General features: G+C 39.6%; 1 protein-coding gene across 1 annotated transcript in view; it reads right to left on the bottom strand.

The window, feature by feature from the left end:
* Positions 1 to 18662, bottom strand: part of ZC2HC1C (zinc finger C2HC-type containing 1C) — a 206594-nt gene that overhangs the window by 143731 nt on the left and 44201 nt on the right. The gene's annotated exons all lie outside the window — the stretch shown is intronic.

Below are 18662 nucleotides of genomic sequence, written 5' to 3'. Positions count from 1 at the left end.
TTAAGTTTGAATTTATTGTGTTAGCCTTGCAGAGTACCAGATAGATAAAGCATGGGTGCCCATAAAGAATTGTGGTATGTCCAAAGATATAATATGATAAACTTTAGTCAGTGAATGCCTTATACAGCAGAAAGCAAATGCAGCTGGCTGTATTACTTGTTTTTACATAAAATGGGCTGTTCACAGCATGACGTCTAGACAAATTAGACTAGCATTCTGACTGTCTCATCTTGCCAATGCTCATATTTAAATACACACATACACAACTAAACAGGAATACAACTGAATGGATATGTAGATAGATACATATACTGTACAAACATCATTACCTGTTGTTATCACTGTAGTGCTCATATTATGCTTATGGTGTGTACTTTGACTAATCTAATTTATACTTATCACATGTAATCTTTTGTGGGTTTGTTTCCTTTTTGCATACAAGATATATTCTGTCCTATTTCTTCTGTTCTGTGTAAAATAAAATCTGTATGTACTCCTTGTAAATTCTACCTGTGGCTGCAAAGCAATTCAAAATAAAACTAACACACAGTACACACATATAGAGAACCTCTACATCAAAAGTCATACAGACTGAAACCTTAATGATCAATGTCCAGTGTTTATGACAGGCTTTTATTAAATCTGTGATGACTTGAGGTACGTAATGTTTGACTGACAATGACTGGATAGATTATAAGTGATGTATAATTTTGCAACTAAAATTATGTCAGTACGGTCTGTAATGTAAAATGCTTGCAACTAAGACTATGTCAATATTTTTTATTTTCATTTATATGGCAGCGCATTGGTGCAGCAGTTAAGATTGTCACCTCACAACAAGAGATTCTTGATGGGGTGCTTTCTGTGCAGAGTCTGCTTGTCCTCCCTGCGTTCACATGGCTTCCCTCTGGGTACTCCGGTTTCCTCCCACATTCCAATGACATGCATCTAGAGTGCTTCTCCCTGGGCCTCCACTGAAAATAGGCTCAGTTCTAGTCAGACATTCCTGGTCAGCAAATGTTAAATAAATAAATATAAATGTAGGATTGCCTATGTCATCTGTAATAATGTAATAAAGATGCTTCTTGTTAAAAAAAAAAGTTAAACTGATGGGGTACATTTTAAACATAAGACTGCATTTTATTAATCATATTATTCTGAAGTAGTCAGAAATACAAGGAGTGGTAGAACTGGACTAACACAGCCTGTCATACCAAGGGTACAGAGGTTCAATGTTGTTCCTGCAGTGGTATTTGACTATATGCCCCTCTTCTGAAATTACTAGTACAGTAAAGGCCTTGCTCTCTCTACCTTGTGGAGGTAAATCTCTACCAGGTTAAAGTATTTCACACCAGAGCAGCCAATTCCAAAAGTAAGGGAAACATTAGAGATTAATTTGAAGGAGTCATCATCTCTTAATATCTAATATCTTGTGAGCTGTGTTAAAAAGGCACTTGCATGCCACAGTGTACAATGAGACATGTCATCTTATGGTCCATTTGGATAAGCAGCTTGTACATTTACAGAAATGCCTATGGATACTCAATATGTAGCACCAAGGGGGTATGAAAAAAGGGGAGTAAATGATCAAAACCCTGTTGCAGAGGAAGACTGACATTCAATGAGAAAAGTTGTCCCAAACAGCAACCAGAAACCTATGCTTACGTTGTAGCTTAAGTAACTGCAGCATGTGCTCTCAGCAGTGAAAAAGCCAAAGACAGGCACGATTTTGTGTGGGGTAAAAGTTAATTAACAGCATTCAGGCTGTAAGTACACTATGTCTATGAAATACCAAGATGAAACATGACAAAGGATTAAGGGATTTTTAAATTACAGACTGAGGATGTCTGCTCTGATATCTCCCACAAAATTTTATATCTGCTGCAGACAATTATGTAATAGTTAAATCACTGCATAAATGAAAAACGCCAGAGATTAATAGTTTGCCAGTGGAAGTTTATAGCACAAGGAAAATATTATGGTGGCTAAGCAGTTGACAGTTTTTGCTGCTGCTGCTCCTGAAGCTCAATAAACACAACAACTTGAAACTGGCCTGATATTACCTAATTTCATTGCGTAACATGGACTGTAAAACATTATGGGTGTGCGGCCCTACAACATTTTTAGCAAAATAATTTATCCCAGGCAACATGGCTTTATTATGGACAAGCACATGTATGACAGCATTAGGACTGCTTTACTTCTGAATAGTCACAGCAATGTGAGAGTGCATACCTACCAAATTCTCATCTTAGATGCAGAGAAATCCTTGGATAAACTCAATTGAGATTATCTCTGGATCTGTTACCATATGGCTTTCCATCACAGATACTTTGATTCCTTCAAGAACTCTACTACTGTGGTTATAATTGGTCAACATAACTTCGATAATATTCAAGTGAAGAAGGGTATAAGGTGAGGTTTCCCACTCTCCTTTGCTATTTGTGGGGGCAGTCACTGGCTCCAGTTCTTGTGAAGGAAAAGGAAGACTTGGGACTTAATGTTAGTCCTGCTCAACCTGTACTCATCCCTGGATGTCGTTTGTGTCTGTTAGGGGAGCTTATGGGTTGCATTATGAATGAGAATAACTAAACTATGCTCCAACAGCAGAGATGAGACAGCATATTTTAAATGCCTAGGAATTAAATTTATTTACTCCCACAAGGAGAGAATGTGGCTGAATTTTGGAGAAGCCTAGCAATCTGCTCTACAGTACAGAAAAGTGACAGATGGAAATATTTGGCTTTACCATTAAAGCAATGACAGCTAGGGATAAGGATTGCTCTTTTTCCTGGAGTTTTATATCTAACAAATTCTTTGGAGTCTGGGCCACTAGGTTAATAGTTTTGAAAATGAAAGAAGCTGCTTTCAAGCTTTATCTGATAACCACAGAAACCCTGTCTTGCATCTGGGTATGACTGGAGTTTAAGTTTCTTGACCTATAAGTCGGTCCTTCGCCTAATTCTATGTCATGCGATGCCATGATAGAATGTAGAGATTTCCTCTGTTATATGCTAACTAAGGGGTCTGGGTTGAGCACACTGTGCATCTACCATCAGTGAACTGTGCACAGAAAGCTATAGTTAGATGATTAGGGTGGATACTAGACCTCTACACTGATCCTTTTACTCACATTCACCAAAGAATCCCTGTAAGATCTACATCCAGACCTAGCTGGGACTTTCAAAGGCTGGTCAGAGCACAGGTTAGTGAGTGATATCTTAGTGCTTGAATCTGAAGGCCTTAAGTCATCTGTTGACCTTCAAGGACACATTTTGGATCCAAAGAAATTACTTGTATAAGTATCCTCAGGTTAGGTACTTCATTACAATGAAGAGTTGGAGCTGATGAATACAGCAGTAGTTTCTCAGGTCAGTAACTGAGATTCTGGGAGGACTAAGTGAACAGTCTATAGTTTTGGATACCAAAAGCACTGTCTTCTTTTTTACTCTCTATTAACATTTTATTCTAAAAGATATAGGGGGAACAAAACAGAGTGTGGATTTGCAACACAATGAGGTAAAATAATGATGGAGGTCTTTGCACTTCTTGCATGAGCGGTACAATGTATAGTGTTTAACTGTGGAATCGTACTGGTATTTTCTGACCTCTTTCTGAGTGTTTCAGTCATTTCTGTCAATGTGCCTCACCTGCTAGCATTACACGACAGTAAATGTAAGTTGGAAGCATACTTTCAGGGTTTGTAGAGAGATAGTAGGTTATTGTAAGGAGACTGAGGAGATATTACAGAACATCTGGGATCACACATTTATATTTTACAGAGAGTTACTACTATGTAAGATGAATAATTTCAGTGTTGTGTCTAGTGAGACAAGTGGCTGTTGAGAATTAATAAATTCATTAATTCCCTCCTATTTTAGCCCTATAAAAATTTCCCCTTTCTCTCTAGACCAACCAGTAATGTCACAGACAAAGGCATTCTACTTGTCCAGCTTGAATATGGACGTCCACCAACTGCAGCAGCATCCAAGAAATACTTGTCCATCATCCAAACTATAAGCAACTCTATTTGTTGTTTCATTATCTTCTCCCCTAGAAATGACCATCATTGTATCACACTTAATAAAGCCAGTTGGTTATCTGCCCAACAACATGCCAGCCTGCTTCTTGGATCCCAACTCTCCAAACTTCCCAAGGAACACTTCTCTCCTTTCCTCGCTTCTAACCTTTTCAGATGACCCTAAATAAGCCTTAACCACTCTGGTTCACTTCATCAATGTCACACAACCAGACTTCAATGCATAACCATGTCTTCTCCATCCTAGGCTCCAAACTCTGTGAATTCTTCCCTACCAATCGATAAGACCTCAAGGCATACCCATCATTTCGTGCTCAGCTTAAAGATCATATCAAGTCTGGCTCAATTTACATTCTCTCCTTCACCTGTAAGGCACATTTGTCTTTCTCACATTATTTCCCTACACTAATAGTCGACATATCTTCCACATTGTATATATTGTACATAGTTAATTTCTGTGTGCCCTTACTTTTGTTATCTTTTACACTATGTGTGCTATCCCTTCATTATTTAACTCGCTTTTTCTTTTTTCCCTCCTTTTTTTTAAACAAGAAACATCTTTATTGATGTATCATCTATAACATAGGCAATCATACATTTATATAAACAAACCATATTGATATATTTTCAGTTGCAAACATTGTACATGACACATAATCTTCTATACATTCACTGTTGATCGAACATGTCATAGCTCATTCAATTCCTGCCTTCTCTTAAACCTCATTCCTCCTCCAAAATATTTTTCTACATGTATTGTTCACACAATTCCCATTTTTTTCTATGTAATTTACTCCTATGCTTTTCTAAAGATCCCAATTATTTTCAGCAGCCACCAGAATAATACTCAGCAAGGCCTTACTATGTATAGCCCATTCCGATTCTGAATCACAGCTCAAAAAAAAAATGTCCTTAGTTACACTAATTTGCTTGCCAAGTATTTCTGACAGAGTAATCTGCAGGGAATTTTTAAGGTCTGCCAACTTATTACACTCCCACAAAAAATGTTCCCAATTACCTCTTTCTTTCCTGTCACACCCCCAGCATTTGCAATCTACCTGAAAAAAAAATATTTGGAGTCTTCTTGGGGGTATAAAAATAACTATGTAAACACTTCCAAGTAAAAATCTTAAACCTTCTAGACTTTGTTGCATATTTGGGAGCCATACATATGTCCTCCCATCATTTCTTTTTGAATTGCTTATCCGTTCTCTCTTCCCAATCCTCTCTAATCTCCTCTGATTGATTCCTATAGTTATTATGCAATATTTTATATGCCCCATTAATTATCCCTTTTTTGACAACAACTCTGTTCTAGAGTCTACTAAAAACTCTACCAGTGCTGTTTTTTTTTACTTAGGATCCCTCTGTTCCTTTCCTTCTTTTCCCTTCTTACTCTAACCACCCCTTCCTATTGTTCTCTGTACTATGTATTTTTTTTATTATTATTATTACTGTTACTGATTTATTGCTCTCTGGACACAATATTTTGTTTGGCTTACAATCACTTTGTTGATCGCACTTGACATTTGTGCGAAACTGCCTTTGGCAGAACTGAAATTATGAATGCCACAATGTCGAATCTTACAATAGCGAGCATTCGCTGTTGTAAGGTTCGACATTATGTTGCAGATCGCACTATAGTGGGGATCAGGAAATGTACTCTTTCCCTCACTGTAGTGCGATCTGGGAGTTTGTATATATAAGTATGGGGGTTGCAAGGGGGCTTGCCCCCCTGGAAAAGTGTTTATTAATGTTGAGCGGAAGTACAGCATTTCAGTAAAGTCGACATTTTCGTAATTTCGACTTTACTAAAATGCTGCCTTCGACATTTTTTGTGTTCGGTGTCAAGATTTCCGAACATGTGATTCAGACATCTTAACACTCGAACGGAGTAGATTTGAGTATGTGATAGTAAACCATTTTGTTTCCATTCCTAATACTACTTGTTAACTTGCTTGTCTACTGTTGTTTATATTTGTCCAGGCTGATACTGAAATAGTGCCATTTCAATCAGTGCTCTACGCTTGTTACCAAATTGATTTAATAAATAAATTCATTGGGCAGAAATGTATAACATGCCCCTGGAAATGTAATGCGTCATCAGGCATGTCTCAATGAAGGCAGATTGCTCCACACAACATTCATGTGGAGCTGCAAAGGGCTCCAGTGAGAGGATGGCCCCAAACAACAGATTACTGCTCCACATGCCAGACAGTCTTGAAGTACGGGGAACACCACCATCTCATTTTTGGGCTATGAGTATCAGAATGGTATTGGAGGGTTCAGGGATATCTAGGGGCAGTGAGTCTGAAGTAAAGCAGAAGGTATTAATTTATTAACCACAGAGTTTAAGAGAGGGCTAGAAGTTTAGTGTTGGCCCCATGTGTAGCAGTAGTTGTAGTAGTAGGATGCACTTAGCTCAGATGTTAAATGTGTTGTTAACTTCATGTTTAATGCTAATACATTTATATATTTCATGGGTGGATAGTACTAATGTAATCATCCCAAAATAGGCTGTACATTGGCCATATATGCTTACTGATAATACAACAGTATTATTAGCTTATATTGACAAGCTTGTCAGTTATCATGTCATAGATTACAACTTGGACTAATGCCTTTCTTGTATTGAATAGTTGCACTGCTCAATGTTATTTATCCCAATGGTTCTCCTACTATTTCCTTTTGCCTGCTGCTAATTCCATCCAAGGAGTTTCCTGTTTGACTGATAATATGAAAGCTTTAATGGTTCATAGGTTCATCAGTAAGTACTGGGCTAGATGCCCTTGTGGGCTATTTTAAGCCTAGCCAATTTCCCTTTTTGTACTGGAAATAACCTATCCTATTTGGTTGTAGATGGCCTTACCCATTCCATTGTTGATAATTACATATTACCCCTAATGAGAATAACTGGGATCATTATCATAGGTAATTTGAGGGGATCCCTGCATGGGATAAAGCATTTAGGAGCTGCATCAGTCCATAAGTAGTACAGGGGGCAGTCTTGGGGAAACTTTTCTGTTTCCCATCCATAGATCTAAGTTGCACTTGAAAATGGACAGGTATGAACTTTGTTTTATGAAGATGGGGAGTCTGTTCCACAGCAGTGGTATCCTCTTTGAAATATATCTGTCCCTCTAAACCATTCTGTTGATGTTGCAGAAGAGGTTTAGATTCCTAGACCAAGTATTTCTGATGTCATTTGAACTGATGTGAAGTAAATCCATCAATAAATGGGTCAGAGGATGCCTTGTATGCTAAATACAGGTCATCTCTTATTAGTCTGTAGGATACAGAGTATAGTGACAGAGATTTGAGCCAGTCCAGGTAGGACATGTTGTTTAGACCTTGTATCCTTTTAGTAAGGTATCTCTGTGGGTGTTCCAGTTGTTGCTTGTGTCTGGACAGATACATGCCAAAGGGGAATTATATTCAATTGGCATAATGACAGCTTAGTAAAGGGGGACAATGACATCCCTAGATTTAGACGCAATCCATTTGTTTATAAGCTGTGCAATATAGAAGGACTTTCTTACAATAACAGATCAGTGTTTGTCAAAAGTTAGGTTACCATCCACATAAGTTCCCAAATCCCAAACAACTAAGTCACCTCTACAGGAAGTACTGTCAGTGTGGTAGTTCTCTGGGGTAGATGACTTCCCAAAAGATACAATAATGTATTTTTTGGCATTTAGTTTCAGACCGTAATTTTGACACCAGTTATTTATTTGAGACGAACTTTCCTGAAGAATGGCTAAGTCATATGTGGATTCAAAGACTGCTCCTAGCTCGCAGTCATCTGCAACTTAGTCAGCCAGAGCCCTTTGGTATTGGCTTTTACTTCAGAAAAGTAGATACCTAACAGGAGAGGTCCCAGCACAGAACTCTGGGGGACACCAATGGTGACTGGCCTCTTTGTGGAGTTAACTTTCCCTTTTATGATTATCTGTTTTCCATCTGTAAGCCAGTTGGCAATCCAGTAGGTGACATAGGGGTTTATTCAAAATTTATTTAGCTAATAAACTAATTAAAAAAAATGATAAGGTATATAGGTTGGGGGCTCGCCGTACAAGTCCAGATTATTTTCTATACAGGCTCTGGAAAGGCTTGATGTATGTGCATCAGTTCTTCAAGTGTTCACATCTCTTAGGAGAATACGCATTGCAAGCAAAATCTCATTCTCAGGTAGATGATGCAAGATTGATCACTGGACCATTTTGTCAGCTGGAGTGAGAGTGGCTGCTTAAGAGCAATATAAACTTTGACTGGAATGAAATTGGGGGACACTGACTAAATGTCATGATTTAAGTTTGGATAGCCATTGTTCTCTGAAATGTTTTGATCATTTTGTTAATTAGGAATGACCTGTTTGCTAATAGCTGGGCATGTTTTGTTTTCCTACATTTTTGCTAATTTTTTTCTGCTTTAATGGCATTTAATATATAGATACTGCATACCATTTTAATGGAGGCATCAGTTCAAACCTCAAACCTGAAAAAAAAAAAATGGATAAATGGAAAACATTGGGTCCAGTTTATATAATAAATGAAACATTGTGCACAAGAGAACTAAGGAATTTGAACCAATACAAACACTAAAACAGTATTTTTGCAATGGTCAAGGTTCCCTGTGCCCACATCTTGCCTCTGCAACTTTAAAAATACTTATCTCAAAGACTGCACAACAGTGGAGAAAAGAAGAAAAAAGAACCGAGTCCCTTACCCCACTATCTCTCAATTTCACAAACCACCATTTGAGCCATCATATGACACACAAGTATCTAGTGCCATGCACTTACACACAAATAGAATACCAAATGATCCTTGGAATATAAATGAATAGCACACAATAATCCTTTGCCACTAATTTCAACTCCAACACAGCACCAATATACAGACACTGAATAAATGCACCTCTGATTAAAAGAACTGGAACTACAAATTGATGTAAGGTGTATCAATTAAATGCATGTATCTTTCTCTCACTCTCACTCTCTCTCTCTCTCTTACTATGTACATGCATCAAAACCACACATACACACATGTGCATACACACACACACACACACACACACACACACACACACACACACACATACATATGTACACAAACACGCACACGCACATTTATATATATGTACACAACCACACACACACACACACACACACACACACAATGTATATATGTACACCAACACACACACATGCACACACACACACACAATGTATATATGTACACCAACACACACACACACACACACACACACACACACACACACACACACACACACACACACACACACACACACACACACACATACACACACACACACACCTACACCTGTGTTTATTCCCCTATAAAGGTGTTTTCTGAATCAGATCCTCAAGGTAGATGAATAAACTGGGTTTACTTCAGTTGCTTCTACCGCTGTTGTTCATAGGTATATACTAGGCTAACGACCACTATGGCCTTTATAAGCCTAGCCATGGAACCTGAATGTGAACCACAAGTTTTATGTTTTAGACATTTATATAGGTGGTTATTTTTGTTCATGACATGATTTACTGGCTGCCTCTGTTGATCAGAGACATAGGAACCAGACCGGGGTTACACTTAAATAGGGTTAGGGAGGGACTTTGTTTCACATGGATTGAGAGCCTATTCCAGAGAATGTGAATTCTCTGAAATATATATATATATATATATATATATATATATATATATATATATGTGTGTGTGTGTGTGTGTGTGTCTCTCCAACATGTCTTATTTATGTTGCAAGGAAAATTTAGGTTCATCAGAGTGGGGTCCAAAGATGCCTTGTAATCCAGGTGTTTAGTTCACCTCTCAGTAATCTGTAGGAGACAGAGTATAGAGATAGGGCTTTGAGGTGATCCACAAAGGACATTGTGTTTATGCCCTGTATTCCTTTTGTAAGGAACCTCTGTGGACATTCCAGTTGCTGCATGTATCTGTTCAGGTACACACCAAAGGGGGCATTATACTGTATGATGGGTCTGATGAAGACTGAGTACAGTGGTATGGTGACCTCCCTGTACCTAGATGTCATGCCCTTATTAATAAGTTGAGTAAAACAGAAAGATTTTCTTACTACCTTACACACACACACACACACACACACACACACACACACACACACACACATATATACATGTATATGTATATTATATATATGAAGCAAAAATCACTGGGACTTGTCGGGCATGAAAGTGCTAACCTTCTGTTAATATTAAATGTTTGTGGATTTTATTTGCCGTGTTTGTCCCAGTGATTTTTGCTTCATATATATTGTTTTTTTTGGTTGCTGGGGCTTTACTGTTCCTGATACATTCATTTTTCTTGAACTACCTTGCACACATGGTGGAAGGCTAGGTAACTATTTACATGGGTTCTCAGATCCCTGACTAGTTAATCAACTCATAGGGGTGTTTTATCGTTGATGTAGCTTTCCGGGGTGGCCAGCTTCCCAAAAGTTAGTATAATGCATTTCTCAACATTGAGTTTTAAGCCATGGCTTTGGCACCAGTAATTTGTTTGTGTTAGATCTTTCTGTAGAGTGTTTGCCTCTTGGTGTGATTATATGACTGCTCCCAGTTTGCAGTCATCTATGAACTTGGTCAGCCAGAAGCCTTTGACATTGGCTTTGTCTTCCAAGAAGTTGATGCCAAAGAGAAGTGGGTCTAGGATGGAGCCATGAGAGACTTCACTGGTGCCCAGTCTCTTTTTGAAGGTGATCTCATAGATTCTAACCTTCTGGGTCCTATCTGTGAGCCAGCTGGCTATCTAGCAAGTTATATAGTGGTTTATGCCTAATTCTATAAGCTTGTTAACAATGCCCAACTGGGACATTGTATCAAATGCCTTAGCCAGATCAAGGTAAGCATTATGCACCATTTTTCTCCATTCCATTGCATTGGTGACTTTTTTTAAAGAAGTCCACTAGGTTCAGTAGGCCTTACCTTCCTTTGATAAAGCCAGACTGGGATGGATCCAGTATCTGGAAGTCCTTGATATCTTTCTTGATCATTTCCATGTTAATTATTTCCATGGCTTTGCAAATAAGACTAGTCAGACTAATGGGTCTGTAGTTCCTGGGATCTGTTGGTGATCCTCCCTTAAGAACTGAGATGGCTGTTACAGTGTTCCATTCTTGTGGCACAAAGCCTGTTTTAAAACTGTAGTTAAATAGTGCCTCCAGTGGCCATGATAAGTCATATTTTAGACTATTCAAGAAGCATCTGGAGATATTATCGGGGCCCATTGAGGCTGTCATCTTGGTCTTAGTGAGCACACATACTCTCTTTACAGTTGGAGGGGTTATGTTTGAGGGTATTTTTTTTTGTAGGGATGGCTGAGGGGTAAAGTTGGAACTGAATTTGTCAGCCAAAAGATTTGCCTAGTTCAATGAATATGCCACCATTAACCACCAGTTCAGCACACTGCTGCCTGCTGCCTTTAATGGTTTCTGACATAGATGAAGAAGGCCTTATAGTTGCCCTTTGCCTGGGAGGCTATCTTAAACCTCAAAATTGGCTTTATTGGACTTCTTAGTTAACTGTTTAGTTTGATAAGAGAGTTCTTATCTTTATGGCAGTTACACTTCCTGATTTTAGTCATATTTCTTTTTCTTTTGTGGTACACTCCATTTAATATGGGATGACACCAGGGCGGTTTGTTTTAGGAGTTAATTTTGGGCTTATTTCTGGTAGGTTAGCAGCCTCTGTGTCATTGACATGAATATACAGGGTTTCTATAATAATTCTGCTTGGCTGCTGCATTCTCTGGGGCTGGAGGGGCATTGAAATTTGATAAACTATTACATAATACAAGGTAATTTGGCTCTGAATAGTTCATAACTGTTACTGGGTTAATCGGGATTATCAAGTTGATTTTGACTTCAAAGGAGACCACTTTACTCAGACTCTATCAGGGAGGACATGACATGAGGGGGTAGATGCAGTATTCTCCCATATTTGTGAGAATGAGGTTCAGTATGTTGAAGCTTCTAGTGTGTTTATGCACTAACTGGTCAAAGGTGTTTGTATTTATGAAGTCCATGAATATCAGTGTCTGCAGATTTGAGGCTGTGTAGGCTTCCCTGTGTATAGCAGGGATAATTAAAGTCCCCCATGAGTAGGGTGTTTGGTTGGATAATAAGTGTCTCCAGTAGATTTAAGTATGTGCTGTGAGTTTCTTGGGACATGGAAGGTGACCTATAGCTAACTAGGATATGGTAGGGGATTTATCTGTGGTGATCTACATGTGTAGAAACTCCAGTACATCCTCCTATTTAACCAACCTATAGGTATGCTTGTTATTGATGTGTAGAAAGACACCGACACCTTTAGCCCCTGTTTGTGCAGCTACTGGTCTAAAAGTGTGGAAGGCACATCTAACCTTGCACTGCTGGGATACTCTGTGTGGCTTTAAACAATGTCTTTAGGTTCATAGGTTCATAGGTTCATACTAGGCTATCTGCCCTAGGGCATTTACAAGCCTAGCCAGAGTGTGTTTGGCTTTCGCTACCCATTTTAAATTAATTTTGCTATGCCCTTTTTCAAGGTTAGTATACCGTGCCACTGTCTAACAGTGACACAGAAGTGATACCCGGAGTAAATCTACGATCTCCCATCCACTCATCAAGATTCCTCTTGAAGAGAGTCAATGAGGGACTCTGCCTAACCTGGACTGGGATTTTATTCCAGAGTGAAGGGAGCCTCTGGGTTATGAATCTGTCCCTCCAGCATGTCCTATTTATTTCAGTGCTGAGGTTCAAGTCTCTCGAGCGCGTAGCTCGATGGGATTTGGATTTTCTGAGGTGCAGCATGTCCATTAATTCTGGGTTGGACATGGCTTTATACATCAGGCACAGATCGCCTCTGAGCAGGCAGTATGCCACTGAGTAGAGTTGGAGTTTCTTTAACCGGGCAGCATATGGCATCTGTTTGAGCCCTTTGATCCTCTTGGTGAGGTACTTTTGGGGTCTTTCCAGTTGCTGCAGGTGTCTGTAAGGTACATCCCAAAAGGGGCATTGTACTCAATTATGGGCCTGATGAGGGATGAGTAAAGAGGCATGATGACCTCCCCTGATCTAGATGTGAATCCCTTCATGATTAGGTGGGCTATATAAAATGTTTTTCTAACCACTTTGGCCACGTGGTTGTCGAATGAGAGACTGCTATCAACTTGGGTCCCCAGGTCCCTAATTACTTCTTCTGTACTTAATGGATTACCATCTATGTGGTAATTTGTGGGCACTTTGTTTTTGCCGAAAGGGATGACTATACACTTTTTGGTGTTTAGCTGGCTCTGGCACCAGTTGTCTGTTTCTATGAGGCCCTTTTGTAGAATGCTTGTGTCAGCTGGAGAGTCGATTATGGCGCCCAGTTTGCAGTCATCTGCGAACTTGGTCAGCCACAGTCCTTCTGTGTTGGCCTGTACCTCCGAGAAATATATACCGAACAAGAGAGGTCCCAGGACTGAGCCTTGTGGGACGCCACTTGTAACTGGTTTGGAGTCTGACATGGCTCCAGCAATTCTAACCATGTGGGTTCTGTCCTTGAGCCAGTTTGCAACCCATCTAGTGACATAGGGGATTATATTTAAGCTGGTGAGCTTATCTATAATGCCTGAGTGGGGTATTGTATCGAAGGCTTTTGCGAGGTCCAGGTAGGCTGTGTGGGCCACCTTCCCCTCGTCAATGGCCTTGTTGACTGTTTCAAAGAAATCGACCAGGTTTAAGAGGCAGGATCTGCCCTTAACAAAGCCGAACTGGGTGGGATCCAGTGTCTGTAGTTCCCCAATATCTTTATTTATGAGGTCCATGATGATCCTTTCCATACCTTTGCAGACCAAGCTAGTCAGGCTTATGGGGCGATAGTTTCCAGGATCCGTTGAGGCACCACCTTTGTGGAGAGGGACCACTGTTGCTGTACGCCACTCTTTGGGTACATATCCTGTAGTAAGGCTGAGATTGAACAGTAGTTTTATGTTTGGGTTTAGTTCTTCTTGGAGTTCATGTAAGACGCAGCCCGGGACACCGTCTGGTCCCACTGATGCTATGTTTTTTGCTTTGGAGAGGGCAGCTCTTACCTGAGCATCTGAGATGTCAGGGGGGCAGCACTCTGCTGGGATAGATATTTGCCCTTTTGGTGGGGAAGGGATGGAGAAGTTTGCGCTGAACCTGTCAGCTAGGATGTTGGCAATGTCTGTGGGTTCGGTGTATTTTTTGTCATTTTGGACTAATTCTGAGCATATCTGGGAATTCCCACCCAGGTTCCTAACATAACTAAAGAAAGCCTTGTGATTATCCTTAGTGTCCTGTGCAATTTTTCTCTCAAAGCTGGCCTTAAGACGATTTTATGAGTGCCCGTAGTTTTTTGCTAATGCTGATCAGAGATGCCTTCCCTTTTTGGGATTTTGCTCTATCATGTAGTAGCTTCCTCCTTCTATTGTATAGTTTGTTTATGGCTGGGGTCCACCAGACAGGACGCCTGCCTTTGGAGGATTGGGTCTTGGTTTTGTTTGGGATTGCATGATCCATGCATTCCTGAAGGTGTTCATAGAATGCGTTTATAAAGGATTCTGCGGTCTGGGCCGTATTTTCCACAGGCGGCTTTGAAGGATTCCACCTCAGTTTTGAGGAGTGTGAAATTTGCTTTAGAGAAGTTTTTCACTGTGGTTTTCTGGGCAGGGGCTGGGGTCGGGATGTGAATATCTAATGAGATTAATTTATGGTCTGATCTTACCAGTGAGGGATACACTTCTGGTCTGGAGCATAGAGTCCCCATGTTGGTGATGATCAGGTCCAGTATGTTTTCCCCTCTTGTGGGAGTGGTAACAAGTTGTTCCATAGCATTTGAGTTTATAAATTCTAGGAACCTTTGGGCTAGGGTGTTGGAGCTAGAGTAATGCTCCCAGTCTATGTTTGGGTAGTTGAAGTCGCCCAATATAATGGTGTTTGGAGAGACCTTCATATTTTCCAGTGTTCTCAGGAAGGCCGAGTGGGGTTCCTAGGTTTGGGAGGGTGGTCTGTAGCAGGCTATAAACTGGAAGGCAGTTTTACCCACTGTTAGTTGCACATGGATAGTCTCTGATGCTTCGTGCTGTGCCACCAACCTGGAGGTGTGGGTATCTTTGACGAATATTGATACTCCCCCTCCTTTTGTGGTTCGGTCCAAGTTTTGGGGCCGAAAAACATGGTATGAGGTATAGCCTGGTAGTGCTGGGGTGCTCTTGAGAGCCTTGGGAGTATAGTTTTTAGTGTAGACTCCTGGCAATGAGCTATAAAACCTCAAGGTTTAGGTGAGTTGAGGTTGCTATGTTGGAAAGTTTGTCAATTTGGTATTGCCTAAAAAAGGCTCTTTGGGTGTGGATAAAGTTTTAGCCAGCATTTGAAAGCCTACCAAGAACAGGTGCAGACGACCCCTGACAAAGCAATGTGATCTGTTAACTATGTCCTTCCATGCTGACAAATATTAGATCCCCCTAGAATGACACGAGAAACTCAGCCAATTATTTAAATAATTAATTTCCATACTGTGACATCATCCTCGGTAAAGGTAATATCCTGCTCATTGCAAAGCTCATATCAGCCTGAGACACATTGTTTGAGAGTTCCATAATGTCTCTCTTCATATAGTCCAGGGAGGTATGTCTCAAGTCATTTACACCTGCATGGAGTACGATGAAATCTTTCTGGTACCTGTAGTGTAATGACTTCAGTACGTGTGTAATTTGGCAGATCTTGGCTTCACATAGGCAAGTAACTACTATCTTCTCCTTGTTCACCTTGATTAGAGGGGTATCAGTATGTCTTACAATGGAGTTCCCTATAATTAGAGTCCTGTGAAGTGTCTTTGCTTGCCTTATTCACTTTGTATTTGGGGCTCTACTGAGTGTGGCTGTATGTGTAGTGTTATGTGTTGTTTGACATACTTTGCCAATGGGTGATCTAGGAGGTCTTTCTTGATTGGGAAGTTTACATTTAAGTGCCTCATCATACTTTAGTTTGTGTGTGTGTGTGTATGTGTGTGTGTGTGTGTGTGTGTGTGTGTGTGTGTGTGTGTGTGTGTGTGTGTGTGTGTGTGTGTGTGTGTGTGTGTGTGTGGTATTTGTGGTGGGCATTGTGTGCGTGGTTTTGACAACCTGATGTGTACTTGTATGAGAGGTAGCCTGCAAACCTCTCACATAAACTCACAGGTAAGTACTAGGCTGTGAGTCAAAAATGGGACAACTGCTACATTGTCTTTAAATTCCCATATCCACCAAGCTGGCTGCAGAGATGTTAGGAAATTACATATTCATGTTGCCCGGTCCTTTAATTGGTGAATTACAAGAATGTGGCATACAGGGGCTAGTACATGTGCTTTATTTGGGTAGACTAGCCTGTAAAATACTAAAGTCTACTAAATTTCATGATATTGCCATGCAACTTATGAACTAGCTGCTCTAAGCTTGTTTGCATGCAAGATTCTTGCTCTATATTTACTGCTTTACATTATACCGTTTTACAGATAGATCTATAGTGAAAATTTGCTTTCTAGGTGTTTGCTTCTGTACAAGGCACTGCAAACAGCCACTGCATCATGAACAGCTCTGCGCAAACACTCCAAATTTATACCAACACTGAAAAAACAGAAACCAGACTACTAAGACCCCTGGCCAATAAAACAAATATACTTAGAGACCTTTTGAGTGTTTCCCAGCTCAGACAGACAGGGCAAACACCTCCTGTAACCAGATAAATAATTAATCCAGCCCCAGTAAAAAGAATACCACAAATGCAATGCTGCTACAAACAACTTAAACAGTTACAGAACTTACAACAGGCAATTTCAAGGCAAACAGTCTAACAGCAGGAACAGTGATAGGCAAAGCACTTTTTAGTAAACACATTAGTGAAATGCAAAAAAAATAAATAAATAAAGCAAGGATATGGCAGTGATTACTTACAAGGTGATTTCAATGCACTCTAACAAAAGCTAGACCAAGGAAAAGCAAATGCACTTTATATTGACAAAATACAGAAAAATGCAAAAAAATTTTGAAAATACAGCAGCAGTCTTCAGAAATGTAATGTTCTACTGCTACTTCTCTCACCAGGAGCAAAGCAGAAACACCAATCCCAAGCTGATTACTGAAAAGCAGTTCCCCAGCTCTCCAGTTATTGGTAGCTTAGCACTAGGTGTTACAAATTTAGCTAGAAAGAAGTGAGTAAAACTAATAAACTATGAATAGTGCAGTGTGGACTAACGGAGTGAGGTGATATGAAACAGGAGGTAACACAGCCTTTAAAAGTCTAAGGGGAGGGCCATCCCAGTTTGATCTTTCAGTGCCCAGCAGAATGATTAGATGAGATAGGATTGGGAGAGGCTTCTAAAGCTAAATTTACAGTAGAGGTGGGCAAATCAAGTTTAAAAAGCAAAAGAGGTAATGTGTAGTTAGGTGGGGAAACCAGGCTTAAAGATTTCTCAAAACGGGAAATCAAAGCAGTAAATAAAATGCAAAAACAGAACAGACAACATAAGGCAGATTTAAATGGCTAAAAAATAAGTGCAGACATGCAGACACAAAGAAAATAAAATTACTTCTCTTGTTTATTTTCTGTTTTTAAAACTCTAGCAGGGAGCCAAATAATTGTTTGCTTGCAAACACAGCTTAAACCTTATTGAAAGACCAGATCAGGCCAGGCTATACTGTTGTATATTAAATATCAACCAGTGAAGAAAAACAAGTGAAATATGAAGCCTATATGTTAATAGTTGAAAGTCTTCCCTTGGATTAGGAGTATATCAAGCTCTCACCTGGATACAAACATAATCTCAGGCTGCCCCAAAACAAAGGCCTACAGATTTCTCAAAACCAGAAATCAAAGCAGGAAATGAAATGAAGACACTGCAGAAGGCAAATCTAAATGGTTAATAAGCAAGTGCAGTTCATTAACCAATGAAAAACAAGTGAAATCAAAACAGTAAACAAAATGCAAAAATATAAGAGACACTACAGAGGACAGATCTAAATGACCAAAAAGAAAAGTAAATGCAGTCAATAAGAAAGAAAATAAAATTACTTCATCTGCTTACTTTCTGTTTTTAAAAGTCCAGCAGGGTGCCTTATAATTGTTTGCTTACAAATGTAGCCCAAGCCTTATTGAAAGATGTTAAGAGAAAAAGTTTTAAAAACATACTGTTATTTGTCTTTTTCCTGTTCTTGCAAAGTGAACATGTTATTTGTTGGGATATGCCTATCAAAGATGGGCCTCATCTGTGAACAAATTGCAGCATTGCTTATGAATCTGAATGATATCTGTTTTCTGCATTTCAGAATAAAGAGATTTGGTTATGGCTCAGTGAAGCCTGGGATAAGGACGCACAGCCTAGTAAGAGTTAATTTACTGGGGCAGGCTGTGTGTCCTGGAAAATTTGAGCTACCGTTGAATTGAACATTCTGTACTTCTTGAACATTCTGTAGTAGCTGTGGGTTTGAGGTAATTTGTGATAAACATGTTTATCCTATATGTTTTTCGTAGCCAACTGTCAACGGTCAGAAATGTAACAAAAAGTTGTTTTGCTTGTAATATAAAAGTTGATGTCAGTAAA

The sequence above is a fragment of the Protopterus annectens genome, chromosome 6.part0 (genome assembly GCF_019279795.1).
Source record: "Protopterus annectens isolate FY-2018-M chromosome 6.part0, PAN1.0, whole genome shotgun sequence".
Classification (NCBI taxonomy): domain Eukaryota; kingdom Metazoa; phylum Chordata; order Ceratodontiformes; family Protopteridae; genus Protopterus; species Protopterus annectens.
This window is presented reverse-complemented; position numbering and strand designations above follow the sequence as displayed.